The sequence below is a fragment of the Protopterus annectens genome, chromosome 12.part0 (assembly GCF_019279795.1).
Source record: "Protopterus annectens isolate FY-2018-M chromosome 12.part0, PAN1.0, whole genome shotgun sequence".
In the NCBI taxonomy this organism is placed as follows: Eukaryota; Metazoa; Chordata; order Ceratodontiformes; family Protopteridae; genus Protopterus; species Protopterus annectens.
In genome coordinates this window covers 1,158,196,112-1,158,210,393 of record NC_056746.1, presented here as the reverse complement: position 1 = coordinate 1,158,210,393, position 14,282 = coordinate 1,158,196,112, and the positions used below count along the sequence as shown (strand labels likewise).

At 45.1% G+C, this 14,282-nt stretch overlaps 1 protein-coding gene across 1 annotated transcript in view; it reads left to right on the top strand.

Moving 5' to 3' along the window:
* The window catches only part of RBL1 (RB transcriptional corepressor like 1), a 2,331,004-nt gene that overhangs the window by 860,092 nt on the left and 1,456,630 nt on the right, over window positions 1–14,282 (top strand). The window lies entirely within an intron of this gene.

The following is a 14,282-nucleotide window of genomic DNA, read 5'->3' as shown; positions in this document are numbered from 1 at the left end:
TGTTCCTTCCTCAAGTCCAGTTTTTGAGCCTGCTCCTCCACTGGGACAGCGAGTGTAAAACCTCAGGAGACTCAGATACGGATTCAGTCTTCTTAAGGTACCTCAACTGACCATGCCCCTGATTAGGTCCCTTTGAAGAAAAAGTGCAAGATGAAGCACTTAGATTCCCCACAGGAATCCATCACCGAAGATACTGATTTCGATGAAGAAGAAGGGTCCCCCAGATCACTCTCTGATGATGATTCCTTTGGAGACATCCTGAAAATTTTGAATCAGTGGAGTGATTGGAAGTCCCAAAATCTTACCCCTGAGGAATCAGTAAACCTAAAGGTTTTTCGCACTCGCCCATCTACTTCTTGGGTGACTCCTCCCGCTGATGAACTTATCCAGTTGATTGGTCAGCGGACATGGATAGTGCCTGACTCAATTGAGCCTATCCCTAGGAAGCCAGACAAAATTTTATCCCCTCCTGAAGATAAACAATTTTGGGCAAAAGGTGTACCAGTAGATGCCATGGTCATAGTGATGGCCACAAAAAAAGGAACTGTCTGAGGAAAGTTCCTCTATCCATCCACCCAACAGAGAGACTCAAATGATGGATAGGTTTGGCAAGCAGATTTATGCATCATTGACCTTCACATTACGGTCTTTGAATTGTCTGGCACATTTCATCAAGCTTCACAGAGATCTGATCAAGGAGCTCTTGGATAGTCTGGCAGGAGCTGTTTCTGAGGAGCTACAAGACAAAATTGCCTCTCAGCTAGCATGGAGTCTGTTTCTAATTCATCCATGTGGCTCATTACACATACAGCCAAGGGGACTACAAGAGCAGAGGGTGCAAACGCAACCATAAGGAGACACGCTTGGATTCGATTTGGTGGCTTTGTGGAGCCATTTAAGTCTTCATTCGTCAATCCACCTTTTGACGGATCATCCTTATTTTGCCCAAGGGTTAGAGAAACATTATCCATGTAGGAGAAAGATAGAAAGACCCTTTCTGTTGTGGGCATATGTTTCTCCACTCCTCAAAGATCATTTTCCAGGAAGCAGAGAGTGGGTGGAAAAATGTGCTTCAAAAATCCAAAGGGCCTTTTCAAGACACACATGGTGAAAAGTTTCCCTAGGGGCAGAGGGAGGAACTCTAATGGAAGATGCCGCCCACGCAGCAGAGGTGGTCCACAAAATCAGGGTTTCAGAGATTCCTATTCAAGAAAACCCCATCAGCGTTCCTGAATGGAGGCCCAGTTGCCTTCCTCTGGAGACAATCGGGGATTCTTATCCCTGCCCCAAAATGCCTGGCTAGAAATTACATCAGATACTTGGGCACAGAGGATTATATTCAGAGGCTACGTCATACCCTTTTCTCTTCCCCCTCCTATTTCCAAAAGAATCTCTGCTGTTCCACCCAGTCAGATGGAACCAGCAGTCCTAGAGATCCAAAGACTGCTAGAAAAGAGAGTCATCCAAGAAGTCCCACCAGACCAGTTAGAATGCAGAAGTTACCCAAGATTCTTTTTAGTGCCAGAAAAGACAGGGGACTGGAAACCAATTTTTGATCTCACCCTATTGAACATATCAGTTTGGCAAACAAAATTATGGATGGTCACGGTACAGTCCATTCTTCCTTTTTTGGAGAAGGACAATTGGATTTGCTCGATGGGCCTTCAGGATATGTATTACCACATAAAAATGGACAAGCGCTCCAGAAGGTTCTTCCGCTTCAGGCTGCTGGGAGCCAGTCACTATCAGTTCAGAGTTCTGCTCTATAGTCTCACCACAGCCCCCAGGATGTTCACCAAATGCATGGCAGTAGTAGCAGCTCACTTCAGACTGCAAGGATTCTGGGTGTATCCATATTTGGAAGATTGCCTCATTACCAATCTGACCAGGCATCTGTTGAGAGTAGCATGAGATTATGTTCTGCAGACTTGTTCAGACCTAGGAATTACGTGAATTACAAAAAATCTGAACTGACTCCAACTCAAAGTTTAGAGCTTATAGGAGCAATGTTAAATATGAGAACTTTCTTAGGCTCCCTTCCACCAGTGACATTACAAAAATTTAGGGAAAAAGTTTGAAAGATGCAACATGGCAAGAAAGTACCTGTATGTCTTACAAGTCCTAGGTTCAGTGGCGGCAGCCATAATTCTAGTTCCCCGGCAAGATTTCATATGCAAATTCTTCAGTGGCTACTTGCATCTCAGTGGTCAGTACTTCACCAGCCTATGTCGGATCATATTTTGATCACCAGTCTTTGCAGAAACGATCTAGCTTGGTGGATGCACTCGGAGGACATTCTTCTAGGCCATCCCTTTGTCCCACAGCAACCCAAGGTCACATTGATCACAAATGCATCCCAGATTGGGGGGGGGGGTATTATCTGGGCAAGACTGTCCAAGGCATTTGGTCCCCCATTGAGGCCATTATGCATATCAACATCCTAGAAATGATAGCGGTGCTTTTAGTATTGCAAGCCTTTGAAACTGTTTTCCCTGTAGAAACTATTGCAATTCAAACAGACAGTAGTTTGGTACATCAACAAACAAGGAAGAACCAAATCTTACCCTCTTTGTCAAGAAACACTCAGTGTGGCAGTGGGCGATTTCTTCCAACCGATTTCTGATAGCAGAGCATGTTTCCCGGGGAGCTCCAGTGTGCTAGCAGACAATTTAAGCAGGTCTGTTTGTCTACCTCATGAGTTTTCCCTCAATCCCAAAGTGACGGCAGTGATTTTGTCAGTGGGGCCAGCCTTGCTGTGACCTCTTCACCTCGCCCCCTGAACAACAAATGCAGCAATTACTTTGCCCTAATCCCCCCCACCTGAGGAGTCTCCCGGGGATGCTCTTCTACACAATTGCCCCCCCCCCCGAACTTTAGTACGCATTTCCTCCATTTCTAAAATTCCTACAGAAAGCCTTAAGGTTGAAAAGCACTCATTGCCTGTTATTGGCCTCGACAGATATGGTTCCTTTTTCTTTGGGCTTACCTGATTAAAGAACCTCACACTCTGGATCCCACTCCAGACCTCCTCTCTCATCCAGAGGACTTGATACACCCAAACCTCCCGAACCTCAGGCTTGACAGCATGGTTCCTCCACTTCTGTTAATTGCCAGACAAGTTAACCTTCCTTCCCCTGTATGTAGAATTTTATTAGCCTCTCACAACCCATCTACCTGTAAACTGTATACTAGTTAGTGGAAGAGATTTACCTTTTGCTCCCACAAAAGGAATATTGACCCCCCTTTCAGTGCCCATCAAAAAGATTTTCGAATTCTTATCCTCTCTTTTTGATGGAGGAACCTCTCCTACTATTAAAATTCAGCTGGCAGCGATTTTGAATTTTCATAATGGTTTTGGAGATATTTCCTTAGCTTCTCAAAAGCTGTGTAAAGCATTTTTAAAAGGAACTATTTTGTTGAAACCCCCTTTTAAGGGTCCTATTCCCCCTTGGGGTCTTACCCTAGTATTGCAGTCCATTGTTCAGTTTCCCCTTCAACCTTTTGCGGAATGTGACCTAAAATATTTATCTTAAAAACTAAAACAATGAGTAAAAAGGTCACACAGAAAAAACAATTGGTTAAAAAACAAAAAATAAAAATCTAGCAAAGCTAGTGGAAAGTCTTGCTTTGCTAAAATATTTATCTTGGTAAACCTTATTCCTCGTAGCTGTAACATCTGCCAGGAGGATTTCTGAAATTCAGGCTTTATCTCGCAAGCCACCATGCTTAATTTTTCATAGAGAGAGAGTTGCCTTAAGGACAAATCCCTCCTTTCTTCCTAAAAGTAATGTCTGACACTAATATTAATCAGACTATTAATCCTTCAGCATTCTTTCTCAACTTTTCCAATAAAGGAGAATAGTCTCGTTATTTACTGGATGTTCATAGACAGTTATGTTTTTACCTTCACAGAACAAAAGACATTTGAAAATCAGACCAATTGTTTCTTTCCTTTTTAAGTACCAAAATTGGCAAACCAGTCAGCAAAATAACCTTAGCCAGATAGCTAAAAGACTGTATGTCCTGTATTTGTGACAAAAAGAAAATTGATTTGCCTTAATTAGCAAAGGCTCACTCTACAAGATCTATGCCTGCATCAGTAGATTTTCAATCTTGAGCTTCCATGGATGACATTTGTGCAGCAGCAACTTGGGCTTCTCCTCATACCTTTATTACTCATTACAAATTGGACCTGGTCTCCAGGGGAAGAGCATCCTTTGGTTCAGTGGTGCTCAGGAATATACTTCCTTGAGTCTGCACTAAGATCTAAGGTAGCTGGGGACTCTGTCCCATTGATCAAGGATAAAATGAAGCTTGACAACTTCAGGTAAACAAGTTATGTACTCACCATAACATTCCATCTGAGTTGTCCATCTTCATTTATATTTGACTTCCCTTCTTCCTTCCCCGGCCTTTCAGATGTCCTTTGGTGGAACGGATTGGGCACATATCTCCTTGTTTTGACTTGTATTACATAGCAGATACAGTTTTCATCAGGCATTTGTTCTTATGTTTGTTTAGTTGTAATCTACAAACTTGATCTGTGGTAACTAGGAGAGATGCATTGTGAGTAGGGTTGAAACTTGAGAGTTTTTGACCTGCGCGAGCTGTAGAAGTGGCTGAGACACTTCAGATTTCTTGGAACCGAACCCATTAGTCAAGGATAAATGAAGATTGACAACTCAGATGGAATGTTATGGTGAGTATGTAACTTCTTTGCTCTTTGCTATTAACATGTCTTGAGGAACGTTGCTTAATATTGCTTAGTGTTAATGTGGAAACTGAAGAAATCAAACCCAGGCCTTCAGGCTGAAGTTCACTAGCAGTTTATGGCCTTAACCTCCTGTATTGTACTGTTAATGTGACTGACATCGGGCACACATTCGAAGTCTTTCTTTCACAGGATTTTGCAGCTGTCCTCATTATCAGCTCTCTTTATCATATTACTCCATGTTCCTTCTGCCCTGCAAGGCATGCATACCTTTCTGTTTTCTCTGTCTTCCACCTATCTTCTTTCAAATCCATCTTAACTTCCTTCTTTGAGCATCTGAATTGTCATCTGTTTACTGTCTCACTTTCTTGGCTGTTAACTTTTTTTTTTTTCCTTTTTTCAGTGTCTCACACTCACCATTCTCTCATGCTGTCATCCTGTCCATCTTCTGACTGACTCCACATACTGCGGTTTTATTCATTTTCCTCTGAACTGTATGTAGTTCTATTCTAGAAATCCACCAAACTAAAGCTTATATTCTCTGCGTATTCACTGTACTTTATCTATTGCTTTTCTTACCCTTTTACTGCTCTAGCTTCAGTAACCATAAATGTTTGTTGCAAGGAGTACTGCTGCTTTATGATTCTTAATTAGCTGCAGGCAAATTTTTCCATTGCAGCCTGACATTGAAAACTTTCAAACATTTCTAGTGTAGAGCTGGATGCCTGCTCTTGCCCAAGACTTCAGTTCACTGCAATGCTAAAATGGGGAGTGTCTCTTGTTTTTTTATTTTGTTGACATCAAGAAATGACCAAAACAAGTAAATAATAGTAAATACTCAGCAAACACCAGCAAGCAGAGGTCCGAACTCACAAAGGTAACAAAAACTTTAATAACCAACTTGGATAAGCGCTTTCGTCTTGTGTACAAGACTTCATCAGATAACACAACAGTACAACTCATTTCTTTTATACCAGTCAAGAATTAACTGCAATTAAAATTTAAAGACACGCGAGTCCAAGTAAAATGCAGAACACATGCATATACCATAAGATGTATGCATACTAAAACTTTAAAACTTTGGAACTTTGAAAAAATGCATCATGAATATATATACAAAAATAAAAAATGCCAAAAGTATAAAAAGTGTAAGAATTGTAAACAATATAAAAAGTGTGAAAAATATACTAATTAAAATTTTTGTTGCTTTAGCTATTAACACAGGATCTGAAGTAGGCAGACTTCATTTGTCTGCAACCTGTGGGTATCGGATCCGACCTCGGATCCGAGCCGGCATTTCAAAAGCTTAGGCTCCGAGCTCCTAGCTCCTCCCTCTTACCCATAACCCCTTGCCAAGCCCTGACTGACCTCAGATTTCGTTTGCCGCTTTCAAGTTGCGACGGATTCCTGAGCTCCTAGGCAGATAAGTTGTTTTTGACAGAAAAATTTTCAAAAACCTTAACTTTTTTAATTTTATTAGTTAGAAGTGATTGTGTTAGGCTTTCCTCTCTCTTTATTTTAAACTTTTCTCGGGTTTTGCGTAGTTTGTGTGTGTGAGTGTTTGTTTGAGGCCTGTTAGGGCTTAACATGTCTGAAGCCCATAAAGCTGTATTCTCTAAATGTACCGAGTGTGGCCATAAGCTGTCCCCAGCGGATGGCCACACTCGGTGCGTTAAATGCTTGGGGGTTGAACACCTGTCATCTGGTTGTACCATTTGTGCAGGGTTCAACCCCCGAGCTTTGAGGGAGCGGAGGTCGAAGCTGGTGCTGGCGGGACTTCTCCCTCCAGATACCGCTTCGGCTTCTGCCCCTTCTACTCAGCAAGCAGTTGCTGTGGGCTCTCCTCCTCCAGCTGGGACTCAACCTCCCTCTAAGATGCCGGAGGAGAGAGAGTCTTCTAGGGAGAGAGAGAAGGAGAGGCACAGGGAGAGGCACCACAAACGGAGAGCTGAAACCTCCAGTTCAGCTCCTCCATCTAAGCGGGCCTCCCCTGTGCCTTCTAGCTTTCCTCCTCCTCGGCTCCACTCCCCTCGGTTCTCTCCTGGGCCCGAGGAGGAGGAGGCTAGCCCTTCAGCGAGGTCCCCGAGGCGGCTCTCTAGGTCCGCTTCGGTGGCCTCCACCAGATCCACATTCTCCATGAGTGAAGCAGATATGGACCGGATGATGAGGAAATTCATCCAGGCCCAAATGCAAATGGGAGTGCTCCTAGCCCCCCCCCCATCCGGGAGGGGCTTCGACCCCTTTTTTCGCCCCTTTGGCTCCTTCTCCGACCCATACCATGGGTTCGGAGCTGTCGGCGCCAGGCAGAGTTGGATCCGGGGGTGGGTCGGATCCGATGAGTCGGCGCACCTCGGATCCGTCCCATCCCTTGAGTGCTTCGGGTACTTCGGACCCGACCTCTCGGAGCCGAGGACCGAGCCTCGGGTCCGAGGGAGCTGGTGTATCTTCGGCTCCATCTAGGTCGGAGCACACCGGTCTCTCGGATCCGACGGTCTCGGCTCCGGCTCCGATCCGCGGCCGGATCCTAGTGGGGGTCGGCTCTCGGGGTTTAGAGAAGCTGGCTCCCCCTCGGCCTTCGACGTAGTGGAAAGGGCACTGTTGAGGACTACCGGACCCCCGGTCCCTGCCACGGCTCCATCCCGCACTCCCTTGCAGTTGGGCCAGGCCCCCACCAGCCGGTCCCAGGGACAGCCCGCCTCGATGTCCCAAGTAGTTCCCTTGGAACATCCAGCTGCGGAAGAGTACTCCTCGGACAGCCCCCCCGAAGAAGTACCTCGGAAGCGTAAGTGCAAAAGGAGGCACATGGACTCCCCCGAGTCCGTTACCGAAGACACAGACTTGGATGAAGGGGAGGGCTCCCCAAGGTCACCCCCTGAAGACGTCTCATTTGGAGACATTATGGAAATGTTGAGAATCGGGGGGGGTGGTCTGCCCCCAAGGCCTCCTCAGACGAGTCTGTGTTCTTGGAGGCATTCGAGGCGGGCCCATCTACCTCTTGGGTGTCCCCTCCTGCCGACCCTCTTGTGGACCTTATATCCATCAGAGCGTGGAAGGATCCGGACACCGTTGAGCCTGTACCCAAGTGTCCTGACCGTATCCTTTCCCCTCCGGCGGACCGCACTCACTGGAGCAAAGGCCCCCCAGTAGATGCCATGATGATGGCTGCAGCCACTAAGAGGGAGTTGGCCCAGGAGAGTCCCTCTATGCATCCTCCGGGCAAGGAGTCCTGCTCGATGGATCGCATCGGGAAGCGAGTTTTCAGTTCAGCAACCTTCTCGTTGAGAGCGCTGAACTACATGGCACACGTCATCAGGATGCAGCGGGATCTGATTAAAGAATACGCTGCATCTCCCCCAGAGTCCATGTCGAGTGAGGATAAACAGGTATACTCCACCCGAATGGCCACTCTTAGATCAGTTTCGAATACATCTATGCGGCTACTTTCTCACGCTACTGAGGGAGCCGCTAGAGCCAGCGGAGCAGGTCTAGTCATGAGGCGACAGGCCTGGCTCCGCCACTGTGATTTCGCAGAGCCCTTTAAGGCGACCTTCGCGAATGCCCCCTTCGATGGTTCTGCCTTGTTTGGCAAGACTGTTCGCGAAACATTAGTCCAGAGCGAGAAGGACGGGAAGACGCTGTCTGCCGTCGGAGTCCGCTTCTCAGCTCCCCAGAGGTCCTTCTCGAAGAACCAAAAGGGACAGAAGAAGATGTGGTTCCGGAAATCGCAGCAGTCCCAACCTGCTCCGGATAACCAGTCCTTCCGTGGCAGAGGAGGACGGGGAGGTCGCCGTCCCAGAGGCAGGGGGGCTCCTAGCAACTTTGGGTCCAGAGAACCTTTCTCTGATAGACCCACGCAGCAGCCCTGAAGGGTTGCCCGGCTGTCCGTCTCTGGAGGCAGTCGGGCGTTCGAGGCACCTGACTTCTTGGGAGACCATCACAACAGACCGTTGGGTGCTTCGTGTGATATCCAGAGGTTATACAATTCCCCTGTACAAGGTTCCCAGATCTCGCAGCCTCCCAGATGTTCCACCCGACCAAAGGGAGGCAGCAGCTATCGAAATCGAACAGCTGCTAGAAAAAAGAGCTATCCAGTGCGTCCCCCCAGATCAAACCGGGTCAGGGTTTTACTCCAGGTTCTTTTTGGTGCCAAAGAAAACGGGGGACTTAAGACCAATCTTAGATCTTTCCCTGCTGAACCTGTCAGTAACCAAGCAAAAGTTCCGGATGGTCACCCTTCAATCTATACTCCCCCTCTTGAGGGAGAATGACTGGATGTGCTCCGTCGACCTCAAGGACGCGTACTACCACATTCGCATGGACAGACAGTCCAGGAGGTTCCTTCGCTTCCGGCTGGGAGCCAGTCATTACCAGTTCAGGGTCCTCCCCTTTGGTCTCACCTCAGCCCCCAGGGTGTTCACCAAGGTTCTAGCGGTGGTAGCGGCCCACCTGAGGCTCCAGGGATTACAGGTCTTTCCGTACCTGGACGACTGGCTCCTGACGGCATCATCAAGGCATCTTCTGTGCTCAGCCAGGGACTACTTTCTTCGACTAGCTCCAAGGCTGGGCATCACTGTCAACTGGGAGAAATCTTTACTGCACCCCACACAAGCTATAGATTTCATAGGAGGAAGGCTAAACACCAGGTCAATGCGAGCCTTCCTCACTCCAGACAGAATTGCCAACCTGAAGTGTCATGTAGCAGCGCTCCTGCAACCATTTCCGACTGCAGCTTCGGTCCTGAGGGCCCTAGGTTCGATGGCGGCAGCTATCCCGCTTCTTATTCATGCACGCTTACGCATGCGGGTTCTTCAATGGACCCTTCAGGTTCAGTGGTCCCCTCTCTGTTCCTCTCTCAACACTCCGATAGCGGTCAGCAAAGCGTGCAAGGATTCCCTTCTTTGGTGGCTTCTTTCTCCGGAGCCCCTGACAGGGAGACTTTTTGTGCTGCATTTCCCCGAGCCACAGTGACCACGGACGCTTCTTGCCTCGGGTGGGGGGGGCATTCTGCGGGAAAGATTGTCCAAGGCACGTGGAACCCCACAGAGACGTCGTTGCATATAAATGTCCTGGAAATGAGGGCGGTGCTCCTAGCGTTGCAAGCACTTCACCACGTTCTTCCTTCAGGGACTATTGCGATTCAGACAGACAACATGTCGGTAGTCTGGTACATCAACAAACAGGGAGGAACCAGGTCCTATCCCCTTTGTCGAGAAGCCATGAGAGTCTGGGAATGGGCAAATTCCACCAAACGCTTTCTGGTAGCAACGCACATTCCGGGAAAATCCAACATCCTTGCGGACAAACTCAGTCGCACCATTCTTTCACCTCATGAGTGGTCTCTCAATCCTCAGGTAGCGAAGAAGATTTTTGCCGTTTGGGGGCAACCCTGTTGCGATCTTTTTGCCTCTCCCTCAAATGCCAAATGCGACAATTTCTTCGCTCTGCTTCCCCCACCAGGGGAATTCCCGAGAGATGCGCTGGTGCATGCTTAGCCTCCCGGTCTCCTTTATGCTTACCCTCCACTACCTCTGATGCAGAGGCTTCTGCAGAAAGCCAACAGTTTGGGGAGCAGAATGATTCTCATTGCCCCGTTCTGGCCTCGTCAACCCTGGTTCCCCTTTGTATGGTCTCACAAAATCAATCCACCCTGGATTCTGGATCCGATTCCGGATCTCATCTCCCACCCTCTGGGAATTTCAGTTCCCAATCTACGCACCCTGAAATTGACAGCTTGGCTGCTCCAGTTCCATCCTTGATTAGGACTCCCGGTATCTCGTCACCGGTCAAGGCCATTTTAGTGGCAGCTCATAAACCTTCCACCAGGCAGGTTTATCGGAGTAAATGGAAGAGATTCTCTATTTGGGCGGTTCAGAGAACTTTGGATCCTTTCTCAGCACCTATGTCAGCAGTGCTGGATTTTTTAACAGACCTCTTTCACCAAGGGGCAAGTTCTTCCACGATTAAGGTACAATTGGCAGCCATCTCGCATTATCATATTGGTCATGAGACAGCTCCCCTCATGACGGCTAAATTGTGCAAAACCTTTCTCAAAGGGATTTTTTTGTTGAGGCCTCCAGTCAAGGAGATTGTACCACCTTGGGACCTATCTTTAGTTCTGCAAGCCCTTACTGCTCCTCCCTTCGAGCCTGCAGCTTCTACAGACCTTAAGTACCTTTCCTGGAAGACTGCCTTCTTAGTAGCTATCACTTCAGCCAGAAGAGTGTCTTAACTTCAGGGTCTATGCATCAAGCCGCCTTACCTTTCTTTCTTTCCAGATAGGGTGTGCCTCAGGACCAATCCATCTTTTCTTCCAAAGTCTCTTCAGAATCTAATATCAACCAATCAATCAATTTACCTGTGTTTTTCCCAAGTACTCAAACAAAGGAGAATACAAATTGCATTCCTTGGATGTTCATAGACAATTACGATTTTATATTCACAGAACAGCTGGTCACAGGCAATCAGATCAGCTGTTCGTCTCCTTTGCTAAATTTGCTTTGGGTAAAGCAGTGTCTAAAGTCACACTATCTAGGTGGATTGCTAATTGTATTCTGCAGGCTTATGACACTTCAGGTAGACCTGCTCCTCAGAGGGTTACGGCTCATTCTACTAGGGCAGTCTCCACGTCAGCCGCCTTTAAGTCCCGTGTGTCCTTGGATGATATCTGCGCGGCAGCCACTTGGGCCTCACCTCATCCTTTTATTTCTCATTATAAAGTGGATGTTGTTTCCAGGGGAAGAGCATCCTTTGGCTCAGCGGTGCTCCGGAACATCCTTCCATGACGGCCGCCCAAGATTCAGGTAGCTGGGGACTCTGTCCCACAGGTTGCAGACAAATGAAGTCTGCCTACTTCAGATTTAGAAGTTATGTACTCACCATAACGTTCCATTTGAGTAGGTGACTTCGTTTGGATGCAACCATCCCCCCCTCCATCCCCCTGACCTTTATAGAGCGAGTTTTAGGCTTTGTTCATGTACTGTAGTCAGTATTATTTAGGCAAACTCAATCTGAGGTCAGTCAGGGCTTGGCAAGGGGTTATGGGTAAGAGGGAGGAGCTAGGAGCTCGGAGCCTAAGCTTTTGAAATGCCGGCTCGGATCCGAGGTCGGATCCGATACCCACAGGTTGCATCCAAATGAAGTCACCTACTCAGATGGAACGTTATGGTGAGTACATAACTTCTAATTTAATAGTAATGAATTCATTCAGACCAGGAAAAATATTAGATTTTAGTGTAAGCTGCCACTTTAATTCCCTATTAAGCAATGCATTTTTAACATCTCCCCACCTGGGATTAGTCTTCACGTCAATAATCCCAAATTTAAAACCACTAAAAAAAGGAGAAGAAAATTCAATAGAATGTTTATACAGCACACTAGTCTCCTTCTTAATCCTAATGTCATTAAAGTGCTCATACATTCTTTCCTTCAAGGCCCTCTCCATCTTGCCTCTGTAGAATGCAGGGCATCTTTCACAAATGGCCAAGTATACAATCATTTTGGTGTTACAATTACCTTTGCAGAACCTCACTATACTATTCATATCATTCTGTAAACATATACTGTCATCCTTAATAATGTGTGAACACTGTTTACAGTTACCACAAGAACTAGTTGCCTTACATATTAAACTCTTGGGTGTCTCCATTTGTTCAAATATTCTTTTAAAATTCTTTCCTGTTTTAAAGGAAAATGTGGGTTCGTTCCCCACTACTTCATACAGTTCTTTACTAGTTTTTAACATACTCCAATTGGTCCTTATTATATCAGTGAATGTATCAGAAAAGTTATTAAATTCAGTTACACAAGCCCTTTGAAATTTATTGTCATCCTTTCTTTTAACTGGTTTGTCCAAGTGTTTACCAAGTAAAGCATTATATTTAGTACCCCACCCTTTATATATTTCGTCTAACACACCCTGGAGCAACTCTCTTGGGCACCCCCTCTCCATGAACATCTCACCAAGAAGATTAAGTTCCCCCATTAAATCAGCCTTTTCTGAGGTCATTCTTGCAATACGGACTGCCTGTCCTTTAACAAGACTTTTTTTCTGAAACATGGGATGATTACTTGTGTAATGCAAATAACTATTACATTGTGTGCTTTTTCTAAAAATTTTAGATTTAAACCCATCACTAGTTTGAAAAATAGTGGTGTCAAGATAGTTAATGCTAATTCTATCCCATGTATGTGTAAATTTGAAAAAGGAGGTACATTCATTTTGCATAAACGTTTCCACGGTGTCATAACTACCTTTCCATAGAACAGATATGTCGTCCAAAAATCTAAGATAAAGACGTATATTGTTATTAATGTATGGTAAGATATTGCATAAATGTTTCCACGGTGTCATAACTACCTTCCCATAGAACAAATATGTCGTCCAAAAATCTCAGATAAAGATGTATATTGTTATTAATGTATGGGCTATTAAAAACATGTCTGTGCTCCCACTCCAGCATTACCAAATTTACGAAGATGGGAGCGCATGCTGCCCCCATTGCTACCCCAAAAATTTGTTGGTAGTGTTCACCCTGAAAACATATATAATTATTATCTAATACCACTTCCATTAATTCAAGAATCAATTGAATTAGATTTTTGGACATACTAGAAAATTTGTTAATGCTATCACTGAAGAACTCATGTCCCTCATGTCTCGGAATACTTGTGAAAAGATCCTTAACATCTATGGTGAGAAAACTATAACTCTCCTTCCATACCTCCTTGGTTAACTTACTCAAAAACTCCCACAAATCTTTTATTAAATTATCTGTTTTAACTATAATTTCCTTGGTCCAGTGATCAACATATACTGCTAATGGGTGAGTTTTAGAGTTCTTAGCTGACACAATAGGTCTAGAAGGGGGCTCCTTGACACATGTACCTTTGGTACCCCAAAAATATAAGCAATAATGGGGTTCATTTGCTTAAGGTAATAATATGTTTTACCATCTATCCGATTTTCTAACAAGTATTCCTTTAATAAAGAATCAATTCTACCATATGCTATAGTGATTTCGTTCTTAGATACTGGGGAATAAGTATTTGTATCAAGCAAAATTTTTGTTATTGCATTATTATATTCTTCAGTTCCATAAAGCACCACACCCCCTCCCTTGTCAGGCTTTATGATGCGGAATTCAGTTTGAAACTTCAAATCATTAAGTAACATCTTTTCCCCAATATCTAAATTATGAGGCTCAGAGATAACCCCATTTCTTTTAAATGCTTCATGTATTTCTTCAGTGACACATTTTTCAAGCAACATTAAAGCCGGGTGTAGGGGAGGATTAATAATACTATTCCTAGTTAGTCCAGTGTGGCAGTAATTCTCCATATCCTCAGATTTTTTTAAAAAACATACCCAGATTCAATTTTCTAAGATATAGTTTAAGGTCAACTAGAATATTCGCTGTATCCCCTTAACTTGATGACACGAACTTAAAACCTTTAGAAAAAAGGTTAAAGTATTTTTATTAAGGGTTAAAGATGTATAATTGAAGATCTTAAATCCTTTAAATCCACTTACTATGCCATCAGTATCTGCAACAAAAACTATTTCACTTTCTTT